This window comes from Bactrocera latifrons, unplaced genomic scaffold, assembly GCF_001853355.1.
Source record: "Bactrocera latifrons isolate USDA-ARS-PBARC rearing strain unplaced genomic scaffold, ASM185335v1 scaffold_240, whole genome shotgun sequence".
Taxonomy (NCBI): domain Eukaryota; kingdom Metazoa; phylum Arthropoda; class Insecta; order Diptera; family Tephritidae; genus Bactrocera; species Bactrocera latifrons.
This window is the reverse complement of record NW_017535964.1, coordinates 262,285-273,492: the sequence shown is the minus strand read 5'-3', so window position 1 is coordinate 273,492 and position 11,208 is coordinate 262,285. Positions and strand designations below refer to the sequence as shown.

The 11,208-nt window shown below is 35.5% G+C and overlaps 1 protein-coding gene across 2 annotated transcripts in view; it reads right to left on the bottom strand.

Moving 5' to 3' along the window:
• The window catches only part of LOC108969127, an 87,297-nt gene that overhangs the window by 52,736 nt on the left and 23,353 nt on the right, over positions 1–11,208 (bottom strand). Inside the window, exon 1 of one of the 2 annotated variants that reach the window (XM_018933666.1) lies at positions 1,011–1,268. The exons of the other annotated variant lie outside the window; for it this stretch is intronic. The gene's annotated coding sequence lies outside the window, so the exon portion shown is untranslated. Of the gene's footprint in view, positions 1–1,010; positions 1,269–11,208 lie in introns of those variants that run through there. 2 annotated transcript variants of the gene reach the window in all.

Sequence of the window (11,208 nt, the reverse complement as noted above, 5' to 3'; positions counted from 1 at the left end):
GCTTGTCTGTTTTTTGATTGCACCAAAGGCTTACGTCGCGCAATTTGGCCATTAAAACCCCTAGCATGAAGGGTTCTTCTGATAGTAGACGACGAAACCTCTTCACCAAACTTTTCCGCACTCTCTGTGGCATTTTTGGTGCACTTAAGAGGGGGTTTGCCTTTATTTTTCGTTCGATTGCCTTCTGCTCTCTCTCACTGAGCTTCTTAGGCTTACCCGGTTGTTCAACAGATGTTCTCTTCCTTCATTTTTGTAACGCCCAACAATATCTCCCACTGTATTGGCTTTCATATTGGTCTTTTCTGCATTTTTTTTTTATAAAATTCTCCATTCTTTTGATAAAAAATTACCAACTGGATTTGTTCTAGAGTAGAATTTTTTCCTTTTCGTCCCATTGGAATTTTCTGTCTTAAATCAAACTATTTGAACCATTTCTAAATGTTTAATGTTTATTTATAATACCTTAAACAAATTTTCTCTGAAAATTACTTTTAGCTCACTTTTTACACGCCAAAATCCAAGTGTGGGGAAAAACCGAATAATAATGACGCGTCGTTTTCTAGTAAACTGTAAACATTGCAGGGTTGCATTTTACAGAGTGATTCAAATACTCCAAAAAGTCATGAACAAGAAGTATGGTCATTATTTTTTAATTGTTGAAAAAAAATGTACGCATTTAATACTTATATTTAAAAATATGGAGGTATAAAGTTAAAGAAAACTAAAACCGAATATTAATGACTCTGAATGTATGTGTTCAAAATTCATATAAGAATCATTCGAAAATTATATTGCTTCAAAAAAAGAAAAAATAACAGAAGAAGTCTTTTGCGGGAAAATACTAATTTTCGTATGCATGCATACTTAGTATATGGGTTATACTGATTGTTGCTCCTGAAAAAGACAGTTTTTAGGACGAATCCGTCAGATATTTTTAATGTCACAACAAAAACTACATTCGACATTAAACATTAATAATATTAAAATTATATTTAACATAAATAACTTACAATGACATTAAAGCTAGCACAGTTGACTTTGGTGTAAATTTTGTGGAACTCTTTTTCAAGTTTGCGAGTTATTATACGTCAGCTACGACAGCGGTGCTTTTTCGAACTTTCAATTCTTGGCAAATGTGGCAGGGTTTCTTTTTCGCAAAGGCTGCATCATGCATACTGCGCAGTTTAGAACGTGATGATGTGGCAAATTTGTCAAAGAATGCACTCAGAACGTGATACTTTGAAAAATATGCAACATTACTGTAGTGATTGTTATCTTGGTGTCATCCTAATTACTTATGCGTTACTGCCACAACTAATACGTACTTATATCACATTACCCTAACTGTACACATATTATGCATTATAGGTGTACTATATGTTGCTAATGTAACACAAATTTGATGACATTCCTTGGTTAACATAATTGTTTATATTGAATTTCTTTTCAGCTAATATACATACATGCATACTTACATATTTTCTCACGTAACCTCGTTTTGACTTGGCTTTTAATCAATTTTATGTTCATATTTTTGTTTAAATTATTTTTGTTTGTTATGGTTCGAGCTACCCGGAGTTCGAGTGTATTGGTTTCTGCGCGATAAAGTGATGTATGTATTAGCGTTTGCAAGTATGCTTAATATTTTGTGGCGCTCTTAGTTAAAAACAACTAAGCACAATTTAAAAGCAGCAACAAACTACTACATTCCTATGGTGTTTGCATACAAATACATTGCGCCTATATTTATATACAGACATATGTATATATAGGGTAAGTAAATGCTCTGCAGGGAATGGGACCTGAATAGTACAGCGTATAGTTCAAATAATTTTTTTTTTACTTTAAAAGTATATTAATTTTCACAAAAATATAGTAACTTGGAAAAACAAACAGGAAACTCCGTTAACTTCGATTGCATCGAAGCTATAATATGCCCTTCACTTGTGCACGTTTTATAGCATAAAGGTTATAAAAGGATTTCTTGATTTTGTTCGGTCATTTTGTATGGCAGCTACATGCTATGGCTGCCCGATCTGAACAAATGCTCTCGAATTTCCTGAAGATATTTCGTCAAAAAAAAGTTTCCATGAAAGGATATGTATTTGAACGTTCAGTTTATATCGACTCAGCTCATAATGCGTGATCGATTATATATATAATTAATGGGGTCTCTGATGTTTCTTTTTGGTTGTTACACACTTCGAGGCAAACTTAACAAACCTTGTTCTTAAGATTCAATTGCATACTAGAGATGAACTAATTCTCAAAATATACAAATCCCTACAGGGTACTTATTTGTATGTATGCATGTATTCATGAGAACTGTGCCTGCAAATCTGGGAAATTACATACATATGTAGGTGCACTTACTTTTGTTTACATACACACATGCATACATTCGACGTGCATACACATTCAGTCAAAAATGCATATACCTATGCAATCATACATCGATAACTACAATTGCATGTGTGAAATTTAGGTGTGTACATTAAGTGTTAGGGTGAGTCTATGTCAAAAGATCTCATGGATATTTGTACCTTATGTATAATATCTGACAGACAGCGTACACATTTTCAGTTATACCATACACCGACTTATATTTAGGTATATTTATTTATTCGATTTACGTATTCGAATCGAAAATCAACAAGTATGGAATGCAAACAAAAATTTCAAACAATCCTATTTAGATCAATTGTGTAATTTGTCGGTAATTTTTGCATGCTATTGAAATCAAAACTGGAAAATTGATAGCGTTTCGTTTTTTCACGAAATTGTTGCATTTGTTCTGCCCTATATTCGGGATGCCAAATTTGCGTAGTTCCTTTCTTATAGTTCGTTTGTTTATTTTAATCAAAAAAAAAAAAATAATAATAATAATATTTTTACGAGAAGCATTTACATAGTGACAAAAAAGTATTCGGTAAAGTATTGGAATTTAAGTTCCGCGGGTAAATGATATTTCAAAATAATGTATTTTGCTAAATTGGTAGGACTGTCCTTATTTACTATGCTGTGATCTGTTAACCAGTCTTTGTCTCAAATTTCATATTTTTATCCAAAAGTCTATGCGAAATTGTTGCGAATATTGGAAAAGGCTCACAGTGGTTAAAGACACAAGCCTACGAGTGCCTTTAAAGACGGTGGAGAGGTCATTGAAAATATATGTACCTCGCTCTGGGCGACCTTCGACCTCCTCAACTAATGAAAATATTAAAAAAAAAATGAAGAATATGGTGTTTGAAAACTACCAGTAAAATGTTATTGAGACATCTAACGCGAGTTCGTTCAAATGATTTCGGTGGACACTTTCCGTATAACGTGTTCTTGCTCGACTCGGAAAATCTACTAATCTACCGATTGTACTAAGGTTAGAAAAATCAAGTCCTTATGTGAACAACTTTTTTACATGGCGAAGCATCTTCACACCCAAGGTAAACTACCATATTTGAAAAAACTTTTCAGATCAGACTATTAATACTTACTAAGCTGTTATACAAACTGAGCGATCAAAATCAAGTTCTTGTATGGAAACTTTTTAATACGTGGAGGGTATTCTAGCTTCGGTACAATCGAATTAACGATTTTTCATTTTCTTTTTGATATATATGCCATATTTGTTTCCACTGTATGTGCCCCATAAGTTCATATATTTTTCAACTTGGTTATTCTACATTTTATGTTCTTTTCAAGTGTGGAAACGTTTTATTTTTCATTATTTGGGTGTTGCCCATTGCAGAGCGAGCCAGCATTTTTCAGACATTCCACTTTATTCCAATTTCTCAAATTTTAATAACTTTATATTACTTTCAAAAATTGTAATAACTTAGCAATATATTGCATCTGCTCAAATTTTCTTAAATATAAAAAACTAAATAATAACAAACATGTCGTATTAATTAAGAATATGTTCGATTCTGCATCCATTGATAGAACAAAAAACTAAAAAAAAATATTTCAGCAGCAATATGAGAAGAAGAGTGACATGAAAGTTTGTTTCTCAAGCAAGAGATTCAAAGAGTTTGTCCTCTGTTTTTTCGGTTATTATCAAGCGAACTACGGTTTGAAATGTTCCTGTATCTGATCTATAGCACAGTGGCACAGTCCGGTAATTGACGTACGTGGTGCGTTCGAAAGTAAACATTAAATCTAGCGCCCTCTGGTGGCCATCTACATGTCGACTGGTGCGTAAGAATCTGCCATCTTCGATTGTTCAGTGAGAATTTCATGATTCATCATCATCGGTTGGAAGTGAAGTTATTGCGTTTTAAGTGTCAGTATGTTTGTGGTATCTGTGCGAAAATGAGCTTCGAACAAAGGGCCAACATTAAATTTGGTGTTGAAATTGGTAAAACTTTTACCGAAGCGTTTCAATTAATGAAAGAAGTTTATGGCGATGATTGCCTGTCCCGTAGCAGAGTGCACGAGTGGTTTCAAAGTGGTCGTGAGGACATAAATGACGATCAACATGTGGACCAATCAAAATCCGTGACCACCGAAAATTCCATCGAAACTGTGCTTGAATTCATCAAAAATCAGGCGAAGTCAGCATTCATGGAAATGGAATTGAACATCTCCGAAACATCGATTTTTCGCACTTTGACCGAACATTTGGACTTACAAAAGGTGTGTGCACGGTTTGAAAGGTGTGGGCACGGTTTGAAAGTTGGCGTTTGTTGCACAATAATGCGTAGCCTCATCGATCGACGCTTATTTGACCGTGTGACCGATTATTTGACCAAAAATCACATTTTAACCATTAATCACTGCCCGTATTCTCCTGATATGGCACTGTGCGACTTCTTCCTTTTCGGAAAAATGCATTTGCACATGAAAGAAAGAGGCCATTCAAAAGGCTTACACCGGCATACTGGCAAACTGCTGTAGGACCAAAAAGCTGAAGCAGAAGAATATTTTGAATAAAAAAAAATTTGTTTTTTTTTTTAAGTATGGTTTACTTTGGAACACATCTTGTATTATATAACCAATATGTTACTCTTACTTTTCCTTCACTACATTCTAAAACTCAACTGGGTTTACCTTGTAAACCATACACTATCCTAGCTTAGTAGTTGCATGCCAAACAATACACAAAATAAAACAAATGAGGAAAGAGTTATAGACGTAAATTTAATAAAAAAGAAGGAATTTTTAGAATGGGTAAGAAACTTTTTTTTTATAATATACACTACTATTTTATAGTATAGGGCTTACCACACAGTTACCAGGTATTTTCGTGTTTCTGGTAATTTCCTTCAAACGAGAAAATTAAGCGTTTTTGTGATGAACTCCGCATTAAAGTAAAATCCCGAAATATCCCCATCGGAATCGAGCCGCAACACAATCCTCAAGTCGCTAGCCCGCAGCACATGGGGAAAGAGCAAAGAAAACTTACAAGGCAATCGACCGGCCCATGAATGAATGAATGATGATGAGGAATGCACTGCGACCTTTGGTCTATTGTGCCCTCTCCTTACTCACATTGTAGCTCTGCGTCTGCAGACCGCTGTGCAGTCGATCAACAAATGCTCCGGAGTTGCAGGCTCCCTGTCGCAGAAACGGCAGTTGGCGCCAGCTAATAGGCCCATGCTGTGCAGATGCGTATTTAGCTTATAGTGCCCAGTATACCATGCGACTAACAGCCTGAGTTTGCTCCTTGGGAGGTTTATTATGATTTTGAACCTTTTCAGGCGGCTTGGCGTGTCTCATACCATGAGTTTGTCGCCATTGCTCTTCCCTGCCTGCTCTTCCCTTTTTACGGAGCAGCTTCTTCATAGTATGGGGACCCACACCCGTAAAGGATTCGGGTCCTACCATCCTGGTGGAGGCTGCGGAGCGGGCGAGCTCGTCACAGTTCATTGCCGGCTATACCTTTGTGGCCAGGCACCCAGATCAGGTGTACCTCGTTTCTTTCCGCAAGGCTATTCAGCCTCTCCCTGCACTCCTGCACTTTGCGCCGCTTGACTATCGCTAAGAATGGCTATACGATCATTGCGATAGTTGCGATGGAGGTTTATTTCTATGCACCGGCTTATAGCATAAACCTCTGCCTGGAAAATGCTCGGGAACTCACCCATGGGTACGGGGAGCCTAGTGCGTGGGCCCACAATCCCYGCGCCGATTCCCTCCGACATTTTTGAGCCATCTGTGTACCACCTCATAGTACTGTTCCTCAACAGCCGCTCGAGGTTGGAGTCGTTCCAATCCTCTTTGCTGCCGAGGGTAACCTTAAACCTCTTCCTTAGGTTTACCTTTTTAGTAGTACTATCCCTCGGGAGGAGGACCAGTGGTAATGAGACTATTTTTCCTTTTCCCCACCGCTCTGCCGTAGGTTGAGACCTCCTTGGATCAAGTCACAGAGAGTGTCTTCAAATTTCCCTCTTGCCATGACAATGTCGTCAGCAGCGGATCCCAGGCCGAATTCGGATTTTTTATATTCCGTAACTCGATTTTCGGATTTTCAAGCCAATTTTCGAATAAAATATTCGTTAGCTTTTGAGTTGTAGAAAGCAAAAACGAAAATTCTACGTATTTATTTTGGCACAGGGTAGTACAACTTTCGAAAAATTATAAAGTAGATCCGAATTTCGAATATAATACATTTACGAATCGAGATACAGAATAGGGCCCCAGGCAGTTCCTGCTGGGATGCTTTAGCAGAAATTCGAACAGACATGCCTATAAATCTCATTTCGCAATAAAAATATATGTACATCTTGTGACCAGCTTTTATTTTTAATTCCGTTCATATCATAGCTACATATAGTATATAGTGGTTAACATCTGTAGCACGCTAAGCAGAACGTTCTAGAATCGTCAGCTTTAAATTCATATAATTGATATAATATTATAGCTTCATTTTCGATTCAATATTAATTTTTACTATCAGGTCTGATTTGTAATTTCTTGTCTGAGCATTTATCATACATATGCAGAACATAGATGCGAAATTAAAACGAGTATATTCAATGAAAAATGCTGGTAACACCTTGTTCAGACCGAAAATTTAAAGGGATTATATTACATTTAAGCCCTTCACTAATCAGTCTGTTCTAACTGCGGTGGAAAGATGAAAAACCAGTTTTTTTGCCACTCAAGATTTCACTTTATATTTATCAACTGAAAAGATGGTTATATAGTATTTGGATATAAAAGACTTCTTCTTTTAAATATTTTCCATATAATGGAAATAATGGATGCATTTTTTAATTTTTTAAGTCGATTCTCGGGTGAAATTAGATTCATTGCTTTAAAATAAATTTGATTGTTTAAATTTTTTCTCCTTTGTAGTGTCTGAATCCACTGCCACAATGTAACAGATTTCCAATACTGACAAGTAGATGGCGCAAAATAAGAATCGCACCAAGAGATTTAGCGTGGACCAGTTTCAAATCACTTTGATGAAGTGATTTTGAACTGTCATTTTTGTATCGCGAAATCTTGATAAATTTATAGGATTAGATAGCCCACTCAACAGCCGAAATCGTATGGTCTGAACATGGTATAAGAAAACTTATTCATTTAAAAAATTTTAAACTTCGAAGAAAGTCCCGGACAAATTCATCAAAAGTTAGTATACAAGCGGTACAGAAGCATTACTTAAGTTACTTTAATCAAAAAATTAAAATTATTATTTTTTGGGGCACCATTAGGTTTTATAACGGATTCCATACACTTTTGCATGATGTTAACCAAATTTTGAGTAACCTCACTTGACAATTTCGCCGCAATTAAATAATTTTTTGAGTGTTGGTCTTCTTCTAATGTTTTTGTGTATAACATCCCACAAGTTGTCAATAGGATTGATATACAATGATTGCAACAATACAAGATACAATGCCGTTCCCACGACAGTCGGGTCTACGAAAACCGGAACCGTCCCGGATTTTTATCCGGCCAAGGACTGTCAACTCGGCAGAATTCTGCCGTTACAACAACAACAACATATACAATGATTAAGAAGGCGAATTCAACTGTTTTATTTGAACTTTGGATCGTTGTCTTGCTAAAGACCCAACGCAAAGTTAGAGCCAACTTTTGGACACTTTGCTTTAACTGTCTTTTATTATTTGAAGATAATTACTGATATTCATCATAGACTCAACAAAAACTAGATTTCCGGTGATCGGGAGCGAGCAAAAAGTGTCTGTATCACCTCGCAATTCATAATTGTTACAATTTTTGGGCACTTCAACGTCTTTTTGTTGACAGTTTGCATATTTCACCTGAAGACTTTCCACTTTTGCATGGTACCACCAAATATCTTAGATCTATTGAAAGCTCTTTTCCACGAACCATTTTGAGCGCTTTTATGACAAAAAGGATGAACTGAATTTCCGTTAAAATTTATGTAGGCAGTTTACTTATAATTATTAGCTTCTGCGTCAATAACTAAATTTATAACGCTTTAAGTACGTCAGTAGCCGCTACTTTTGAGTGTATTTTTGTAGGACTTTTTCTTTAAACTTAAGTGTGTTAAATGAAAAAACACATAAAACAATGGTTAAAGAATAATAATAATTAATTTCTTAAAAAAAAATTAATCGGTTTATACTGGCTGTATACTTATGCACAAATTAAGTTTGATTGCAAACTTTAAACACTTTTTCGAAACAAATAGATTGTTAGAAGGCGTACAATATTGTGGAAAAATCTGCGTACTTTCAATTAATATGGGTTAGATTCAAACAAAAAAAAATAATTTAGCTGAGTCCAACCCGTTCCCGGAGTTCTTTTGCTGTGTTTGCACCAAAGGTATGCATCCAAACTCTACCACGGTTAGGTGCAGTAATAGATGGATGAAGCACAAGTTTTGTGGCCCAATATTTTCAGAACTAGTATTTGTTTTCCTTACGGTTATCTTGACCCCACTTGAGTAGTAGAACTTAATTCTTTCAGCAAAGGTGATGTAAAATTTTAACCACCTCTTTTTGATAACTTACTCGCAGGTGGTACATTTTGTAAATCACAAGCATTATCATTTATTAGAAATGAATCACAGTTTTAAAACGTGTATCAGATATTATGACGGGTTAATGGTGCCATCATGGCAGATTTTCAGGTGCCTTTTCTGTGTTCCTACCATTTTTGCCGTTAAATTCACATCATTCTTCTGAAAGTTGTGCATGGAAGTGGAATACGGTGTGAAAAAGTGCAGAAAATGTTTTTCTAATAATATATCGATAAAAAATTTCTTTTTTACTTTGGAGAATGCTGCTAGGGTGTTTATTCCATTTAAAAATTATGTGGAAGTGATATGCTTATGAGTAGTAATTTTTGTAGTGGTACTCATTTAAACCACAGCGAATTTTATACTGAAAACTATTTTATTTATTTTGTGAAGAGATAATATGGATAAATGATGACTTAGAATCCATTGCTCAATCCATTTCCGATGCATTTGATTCCAACGACTACATACCATTGTCCAATTTATTTCCTTAATTATTTAGAATACAGTAATTTTGATGTTGAAAATATGGATCCATCCGATTAGAGTAAAGAAGGCATCTCCACCATGCTAATTTTTCGGCGATCAAAGTTCAATAGAGCATGTTAGGTGCGTTTCAGAGAAAACACCATACAACATATTCAGCTTGTTGATTACAGCGAGACAATGTTCTTTGTGCGCTAAATCCAAAAATCATGTAAAACCGGATTGGATATGCGGAACATGCAATATTCCACAATGAAGAAAGGAATTTTCTAAATAAGCGCCATTATTTGCTGTCTTCTAAAATATTGTTTGTTTTGTATTTTAATATTTAGATTATCTTTATATNATCGCATTCGATTGAACGATGAGCTGTACGAGATATACGACGACATTGACATAGTTCAGCGAATTAAAAGACAGCGGCTACGCTGGCTAGGTTATGTTGTCCGGATGGACGAAAACACACCAGCTAATACATATTACTAATATAAAATAAATGAGTTTATAAAAACTAAAAACGACATGAAAATTGACTTTTTACTCAACAGAAACAGCGCATAGCTAGATATCCCACCCCTACTTTACACACTATATACGCATATACATACATACGTATACATTGACTTTGCGCGACTTGGATATATTTATTTGATCATCTACAACTTTCCTATTTATCCATGGATTTTGTTCGTTGGTAGCTTAGTTTTTTATAAAGAAACAGGACTTCATGTAAAATAAACAAAAAAAATGAAAAAATATCTTTTGTTTTAAAATTTTTTCCTTGCCAAAGTTAGTTTATAAAAACACGAAGTGATTAATCAGTTTCTCCGACATTATAAGGCCTATGGAAAAATGGAGTAGACAGAATTTTTAGGAAATATCATCCACTTTTATATTCTATAATTTGCAGTAAGATTGCTCAACTGGTCAGTGAGGTATACATGATTAAATGAAGACACCTTTTTTTTGTCGAATAACGGTAAATTGCAAATATTTCAAAAACGTATTCATACAAAAAAAAAGTTTACTCGATTTTCGAAATCAGCGAGCCATTTCACTTAAACATTGGATAGTGGCATCCGTGGAACAAAAAACAAATTCAAATTTGTGATAAAGTGTAGTTAATAATAGAGGCATCGTTTGCCATTACTTTTGAGTAAGCGAAGACGTGTAAATGTCAGAACGGCTTTGTGGTAATACAGAATTATTTTCAGAGCAGGTTAGGGTGTCTCTTATATTCAATAAATTTTCTTTGTAGATATCGAAATGCATACATCGTATTTCTTTACCAAACGTACTTAAATACAAAACTTCATCTACCTACCTACCAACTCCGGCCTTGAAATTTCGGAAATTCGCCTAAAAATGTGAAATTGTTTACCTAGCGCCTGAAATACGCATCTCATGGCAAAATGTATAAAACAAAAGTTATTTCTCACTTCATTTGCTACCGAAATGGTGTGATAATGGCCGTAGGACGAACCGTTCCCGAGAAAATTGTTGCAGCTCTCAGCTAACCTGTATTGATCACCCAGAACCCACCGCGTGGAGGTGACTGCTCTTCGGGTTCCTCCCAAGCCCAACCCAACCAACCAATCATATGACAGTCTTGTTTTAGTCTGAACCTGTGTCGAATATCAGATTTTGTCGATAAAATCAGATTTTGTACTAAACTTTGGCACTTGTTGCCCACATTTCAGTGTAGAGCGTACAAAACGGTCACGAGATTGAGTGCCAATAACTTTAGGAGATGCCTCTGTCACCAG